This window comes from Amphibalanus amphitrite, unplaced genomic scaffold, assembly GCF_019059575.1.
Source record: "Amphibalanus amphitrite isolate SeventyFive unplaced genomic scaffold, NRLGWU_Aamphi_draft 000412F_arrow, whole genome shotgun sequence".
Lineage (NCBI taxonomy): Eukaryota > Metazoa > Arthropoda > Thecostraca > Balanomorpha > Balanidae > Amphibalanus > Amphibalanus amphitrite.
Genome location: NW_024881906.1, coordinates 270,163 through 278,580, shown reverse-complemented (window position 1 = coordinate 278,580; position 8,418 = coordinate 270,163).

The window sequence follows — 8,418 nt, the reverse complement described above, 5'->3', positions numbered from 1 at the left end:
ATCCCCCCAATATGGGTATCATATGAAAGCCCATGAAAACCCAAACAAAATGGTGGGGTAAAATTTACCCATTACCCCATTCAGGGTAAAGTTTACCCAAGATGAAAATTTTCGGTCAATGGGGCGGCCCCTACGATTTTCTTCAAAATCGGCATGGTGATACTACAGGCCCAGATGACCAATCTGGCTGAAGAAACCCCTATGGGCATTGAAATCTATGGGGTAAAAACGCCCTTGGAAAGTTTTACCCACGCATTTCTGGCAAGACTGTCGCACGCATCCCCCCAATATGGGTATCATATGAAAGCCCATGAACACCCAAACAAAATGGTGGGGTAAAATTTACCCATTACCCCATCCAGGGTAAAGTTTACCCAAGATGAAAATTTTCGGTCAATGGGGCGGCCCCTACGATTTTCTTCAAAATCGGCATGGTGATACTACAGGCCCAGATGACCAATCTGGCTGAAGAAACCCCTATGGGCATTGAAATCTATGGGGTAAAAACGCCCTTGGAAAGTTTTACCCACGCATTTCTGGCAAGACTGTCGCACGCATCCCCCCAATATGGGTATCATATGAAAGCCCATGAAAACCCAAACAAAATGGTGGGGTAAAACTTACCCATTACCCCATCCAGGGTAAAGTTTACCCAAGATGAAAATTTTCGGTCAATGGGGCGGCCCCTACGATTTTCTTCAAAATCGGCATGGTGATACTACAGGCTCAGATGACCAATCTGGCTGAAGAAACCCCTATGGGCATTGAAATCTTTGGGGTAAAAACGCCCTTGGAAAGTTTTACCCACGCATTTCTGGCAAGACTATCGCACGCATCCCCCCAATATGGGTATCATATGAAAGCCCATGAAAACCCAAACAAAATGGTGGGGTAAAATTTACCCATTACCCCATCCAGGGTAAAGTTTACCCAAGATGAAAATTTTCGGTCAATGGGGCGGCCCCTACGATTTTCTTCAAAATCAGCATGGTGATACTACAGGCCCAGATGACCAATCTGGCTGAAGAAACCCCTATGGGCATTGAAATCTATGGGGTAAAAACGCCCTTGGAAAGTTTACCCACGCATTTCTGGCAAGACTATCGCACGCATCCCCCCAATATGGGTATCATATGAAAGCCCATGAACACCCAAACAAAATGGTGGGGTAAAATTTACCCATTACCCCATCCAGGGTAAAGTTTACCCAAGATGAAAATTTTCGGTCAATGGGGCGGCCCCTACGATTTTCTTCAAAATCGGCATGGTGATACTACAGGCCCAGATGACCAATCTGGCTGAAGAAACCCCTATGGGCATTGAAATCTATGGGGTAAAAACGCCCTTGGAAAGTTTTACCCACGCATTTCTGGCAAGACTGTCGCACGCATCCCCCCAATATGGGTATCATATGAAAGCCCATGAACACCCAAACAAAATGGTGGGGTAAAATTTACCCATTACCCCATCCAGGGTAAAGTTTACCCAAGATGAAAATTTTCGGTCAATGGGGCGGCCCCTACGATTTTCTTCAAAATCGGCATGGTGATACTACAGGCTCAGATGACCAATCTGGCTGAAGAAACCCCTATGGGCATTGAAATCTATGGGGTAAAAACGCCCTTTGGAAAGTTTTACCCACGCATTTCTGGCAAGACTATCGCACGCATCCCCCCAATATGGGTATCATATGAAAGCCCATGAACACCCAAACAAAATGGTGGGGTAAAATTTACCCATTACCCCATCCAGGGTAAAGTTTACCCAAGATGAAAATTTTCGGTCAATGGGGCGGCCCCTACGATTTTCTTCAAAATCGGCATAGTGATACTACAGGCCCAGATGACCAATCTGGCTGAAGAAACCCCTATGGGCATTGAAATCTATGGGGTAAAAACGCCCTTGGAAACTTTTACCCACGCATTTCTGGCAAGACTATCGCACGCATCCCCCCAATATGGGTATCATATGAAAGCCCATGAAAACCCAAACAAAATGGTGGGGTAAAATTTACCCATTACCCCATGCAGGGTAAAGTTTACCCAAGATGAAAATTTTCGGTCAATGGGGCGGCCCCTACGATTTTCTTCAAAATCGGCATGGTGATACTACAGGCCCAGATGACCAATCTGGCTGAAGAAACCCCTATGGGCATTGAAATCTATGGGGTAAAAACGCCCTTGGAAAGTTTTACCCACGCATTTCTGGCAAGACTATCGCACGCATCCCCCCAATATGGGTATCATATGAAAGCCCATGAACACCCAAACAAAATGGTGGGGTAAAATTTACCCATTACCCCATGCAGGGTAAAGTTTACCCAAGATGAAAATTTTCGGTCAATGGGGCGGCCCCCACGATTTTCTTCAAAATCGGCATGGTGATACTACAGGCCCAGATGACCAATCTGGCTGAAGAAACCCCTATGGGCATTGAAATCTATGGGGTAAAAACGCCCTTGGAAAGTTTTACCCACGCATTTCTGGCAAGACTATCGCACGCATCCCCCCAATATGGGTATCATATGAAAGCCCATGAAAACCCAAACAAAATGGTGGGGTAAAATTTACCCATTACCCCATCCAGGGTAAAGTTTACCCAAGATGAAAATTTTCGGTCAATGGGGCGGCCCCTACGATTTTCTTCAAAATCGGCATGGTGATACTACAGGCTCAGATGACCAATCTGGCTGAAGAAACCCCTATGGGCATTGAAATCTTTGGGGTAAAAACGCCCTTGGAAAGTTTTACCCACGCATTTCTGGCAAGACTATCGCACGCATCCCCCCAATATGGGTATCATATGAAAGCCCATGAAAACCCAAACAAAATGGTGGGGTAAAATTTACCCATTACCCCATCCAGGGTAAAGTTTACCCAAGATGAAAATTTTCGGTCAATGGGGCGGCCCCTACGATTTTCTTCAAAATCAGCATGGTGATACTACAGGCCCAGATGACCAATCTGGCTGAAGAAACCCCTATGGGCATTGAAATCTATGGGGTAAAAACGCCCTTGGAAAGTTTTACCCACGCATTTCTGGCAAGACTATCGCACGCATCCCCCCAATATGGGTATCATATGAAAGCCCATGAACACCCAAACAAAATGGTGGGGTAAAATTTACCCATTACCCCATCCAGGGTAAAGTTTACCCAAGATGAAAATTTTCGGTCAATGGGGCGGCCTCTACGATTTTCTTCAAAATCGGCATGGTGATACTACAGGCCCAGATGACCAATCTGGCTGAAGAAACCCCTATGGGCATTGAAATCTATGGGGTAAAAACGCCCTTGGAAAGTTTTACCCACGCATTTCTGGCAAGACTATCGCACGCATCCCCCCAATATGGGTATCATATGAAAGCCCATGAAAACCCAAACAAAATGGTGGGGTAAAATTTACCCATTACCCCATCCAGGGTAAAGTTTACCCAAGATGAAAATCTTCGGTCAATTGGGCGGCCCCTACGATTTTCTTCCAAATCGGCTTGGTGATACTACAGGCTCAGATGACCAATCTGGCTGAAGAAACCCCTATGGGCATTGAAATCTTTGGGGTAAAAACGCCCTTGGAAAGTTTTACCCACGCATTTCTGGCAAGACTATCGCACGCATCCCCCCAATATGGGTATCATATGAAAGCCCATGAAAACCCAAACAAAATGGTGGGGTAAAATTTACCCATTACCCCATCCAGGGTAAAGTTTACCCAAGATGAAAATTTTTGGTCAATGGGGCGGCCCCTACGATTTTCTTCAAAATCAGCATGATGATACTACAGGCCCAGATGACCAATCTGGCTGAAGAAACCCCTATGGGCATTGAAATCTATGGGGTAAAAACGCCCTTGGAAAGTTTTACCCACGCATTTCTGGCAAGACTATCGCACGCATCCCCCCAATATGGGTATCATATGAAAGCCCATGAACACCCAAACAAAATGGTGGGGTAAAATTTACCCATTACCCCATCCAGGGTAAAGTTTACCCAAGATGAAAATTTTCGGTCAATGGGGCGGCCCCTACGATTTTCTTCAAAATCGGCATGGTGATACTACAGGCCCAGATGACCAATCTGGCTGAAGAAACCCCTATGGGCATTGAATTCTATGGGGTAAAAACGCCCTTGGAAAGTTTTACCCACGCATTTCTGGCAAGACTATCGCACGCATCCCCCCAATATGGGTATCATATGAAAGCCCATGAAAACCCAAACAAAATGGTGGGGTAAAATTTACCCATTACCCCATTCAGGGTAAAGTTTACCCAAGATGAAAATTTTCGGTCAATGGGGCGGCCCCTACGATTTTCTTCAAAATCAGTATGATGATACTACAGGCCCAGATGACCAATCTGGCTGAAGAAACCCCTATGGGCATTGAAATCTATGGGGTAAAAACGCCCTTGGAAAGTTTTACTCACGCATTTCTGGCAAGACTATCGCACGCATCCCCCCAATATGGGTATCATATGAAAGCCCATGAAAACCCAAACAAAACGGTGGGGTAAAATTTACCCATTACCCCATCGAGGGTAAAGTTTACCCAAGATGAAAATTTTCGGTCAATGGGGCGGCCCCTACGATTTTCTTCGAAATCAGCATGGTGATACTACAGGCCCAGATGACCAATCTGGCTGAAGAAACCCCTATGGGCATTGAAATCTATGAGGTAAAAACGCCCTTGGAAAGTTTTACCCACGCATTTCTGGCAAGACTATCGCACGCATCCCCCAATATGGGTATCATATGAAAGCCCATGAACACCCAAACAAAATGGTGGGGTAAAATTTACCCATTACCCCATCCAGGGTAAAGTTTACCCAAGATGAAAATTTTCGGTCAATGGGGCGGCCCCTACGATTTTCTTCAAAATCGGCATGGTGATACTACAGGCCCAGATGACCAATCTGGCTGAAGAAACCCCTATGGGCATTGAAATCTATGGGGTAAAAACGCCCTTGGAAAGTTTTACCCACGCATTTCTGGCAAGACTCTGACTATCGCACGCATCCCCCAATATGGGTATCATATGAAAGCCCATGAAAACCCAAACAAAATGGTGGGGTAAAATTTACCCATTACCCCATCCAGGGTAAAGTTTACCCAAGATGAAAATTTTCGGTCAATGGGGCGGCCCCTACGATTTTCTTCAAAATCGGCATGGTGATACTACAGGCCCAGATGACCAATCTGGCTGAAGAAACCCCTATAGGCATTGAGATCTATGGGGTAAATGCGTGGGTAAAACTTTCCAAGGGCGTTTTTACCCCATAGATTTCAATGCCCATAGGGGTTTCTTCAGCCAGATTGGTCATCTGGGCCTGTAGTATCACCATGCCGATTTTGAAGAAATTCGTAGGGGCCGCCCCATTGACCGAAAATTTGCATCTTGGGTAAACTTTACCCTGAATGGGGTAATGGGTAACTTTTACCCCACCATTTTGTTTGGGTTTTCATGGGCTTTCATATGATAACCATATTGGGGGGATGCGTGCGATAGTCTTGCCAGAAATGCGTGGGTAAAACTTTCCAAGGGCGTTTTTACCCCATAGATTTCAATGCCCATAGGGGTTTCTTCAGCCAGATTGGTCATCTGGGCCTGTAGTATCACCATGCCGATTTTGAAGAAAATCGTAGGGGCCGCCCCATTGACCGAAAATTTTCATCTTGGGTAAACTTTACCCTGAATGGGGTAATGGGTAAATTTTACCCCACCATTTTGTTTGGGTTTTCATGGGCTTTCATATGATACCCATATTGGGGGGATGCGTGCGATAGTCTTGCCAGAAATGCGTGGGTAAAACTTTCCAAGGGCGTTTTTACCCCATAGATTTCAATGCCCGTAGGGGTTTCTTCAGCCAGATTGGTCATCTGGGCCTGTAGTATCACCATGCCGATTTTGAAGAAAATCGTAGGGGCCGCCCCATTGACCGAAAATTTTCATCTTGGGTAAACTTTACCCTGGATGGGGTAATGGGTAAATTTTACCCCACCATTTTGTTTGGGTGTTCATGGGCTTTCATATGATACCCATATTGGGGGGATGCGTGCGATAGTCTTGCCAGAAATGCGTGGGTAAAACTTTCCAAGGGCGTTTTTACCCCATAGATTTCAATGCCCATAGGGGTTTCTTCAGCCAGATTGGTCATCTGAGCCTGTAGTATCACCATGCCGATTTTGAAGAAAATCGTAGGGGCCGCCCCATTGACCGAAAATTTTCATCTTGGGTAAACTTTACCCTGGATGGGGTAATGGGTAAATTTTACCCCACCATTTTGTTTGGGTTTTCATGGGCTTTCATATGATACCCATATTGGGGGGATGCGTGCGACAGTCTTGCCAGAAATGCGTGGGTAAAACTTTCCAAGGGCGTTTTTACCCCATAGATTTCAATGCCCATAGGGGTTTCTTCAGCCAGATTGGTCATCTGGGCCTGTAGTATCACCATGCCGATTTTGAAGAAAATCGTAGGGGCCGCCCCATTGACCGAAAATTTTCATCCTGGGTAAATCATGCTTTTGGTTAAATTGATCCGGTATTTAACCATATCATTGGGTCCGGGGTGAAGAGATCTTTCAAATGGTGGTCTTATTTTTCAGTTTCGTCCAGCCGTTTAGGCGTAAAACGGTTTTTAGATTTTTCCCTAGATTTCTAGATTTTTCCCTAGATTTGGCAGCCCCAATCTGGGCTGGGCCGAATGTGGGCTGAATGTGGGCTAACTTCCGTTACATACCTCCGCGGACCTCAAATGTCAACTGACAACGCGTCAAGTATTCCAGGGTTATTGGAACGAGAAGTATATAAATTCAGTACAAATGACGTCAGCTGCTTAAAACAGCATTTGATCTATGCTGTTTTACCGAAAACCGAAAATATCATACGTTATTTTCGGTTGCAGCTAACAATTTTTGACGAAAATATATTTTGAAAACAAATGTGAATGTTTGACCGCATGATCAAAAAGATATACTGAGAAGAAATATAACTTGCTTTATGCCTGCTTTATGCTTAGGAGGGAAAGCAGACCACAAAATTATATTATCGAGCTGTAACTTTAATTTCTGTCCACCACAGGTCAATAACGAGTAGGTGCAAGGTTTTATACTTTCAAAAACAAAACATAGAGTATTAGAATAAAAAATCAAATATCATTTTTTAAAGTCTCAATTTGTGTGCACTTTTCAGGCATGCACATGCATGGACCAGCAGCGGCAAATATCAGGATTTGGGATGGAATCCCGTATATTGATCAAACGGCTCAAGCCCATGCACAAGGCCCCCCATGCATATGACGCAAGGCAGTCTAGGCAGTCCAGCCCGTAGCCGAACGGAACGGCAGGTTATGTTGGAAGCGAGGAAATTCCTCGTGGACGTGGCATCCATTGTCGCTGGTCGTTCTGTTTCATTTCCGTCGATCAATTTCCGTGAGGTGAAGCCTGCATCGAACATTTTGATCGTTGCTCTGCAGCTGAGCTTCAACTTCATCACACTTGATCGAATAATGGAAATATTAAGAGAACTGGATCTCTACAAACCATCAAACCCGAAGCTCGTGTTCGGATCGACGCAAGAGCGAAAACTGCTCCCCACGCTGCCCTCCGCGGCGCCGGCATCTCGTCTCGGCCTGCTCCTCCACCGGGACAGTTGGCCTGAGCTCGGACCGGGTCGATATGTGATCGAGCAGCGCACCAGCTTCACCCACCAGCTGGACCGGAGGCCCCGCAGCCGACGCGGCGTCATGTTCGGCGCCAGCACGGAGCCGCGACTGCTGAAGGCCGAGAGACGTCGGGCACCGTCCCCGGGTCGGTACCAGGCCGATCTCTGGGCTGACCTGAGGCCAGTGCAGCCTCCTCGCGCCCACTCAGCCCCACCCAGCGTCAGAAGGGCACCGTTCGGTCGAGCGTCCGATAGATTCTACGAGCCGCGGCGTGCCAAGGACCCGTGCACTCCAGGGGTCGGCACATACCACCCGGAGGGATGCATTATAAGACGGGAGCTGCGCAAGCAGCACAGCTTTGGCGGGAAGATCGAGGTGGTGCCATCTGTGATCGTGAAATGTGTCGTCAATAACTCCGACGTTTGTAACGTCTGCGGCGAGAGGCCGTATGGTGACTACTATGAGAACGGTAGGGACCACCTGTGTCGAGCGTGCTACCAGCGTATCCGACACGCGTCTCCCCGCGCAGCAGCGGAGGTCTACAGCCGGCAGCAGCTGGCCGCCTTCCGGAAGGTCCGAGGCTGCAGTGAGATCCACCGGCACGAGAACACGGATGCCGCGCTGCAGCTGAAGACGCCCCGCGAGATCAACAGACTCCGCAACAGGGAGGCCTACTTGAGCCTGTACTTTTGAGTGTGGGGTCGTGCCTGGACCAGTATTTGAATGTACACTACTCTTGGTCCGGTCTAGGCAGGTGCGA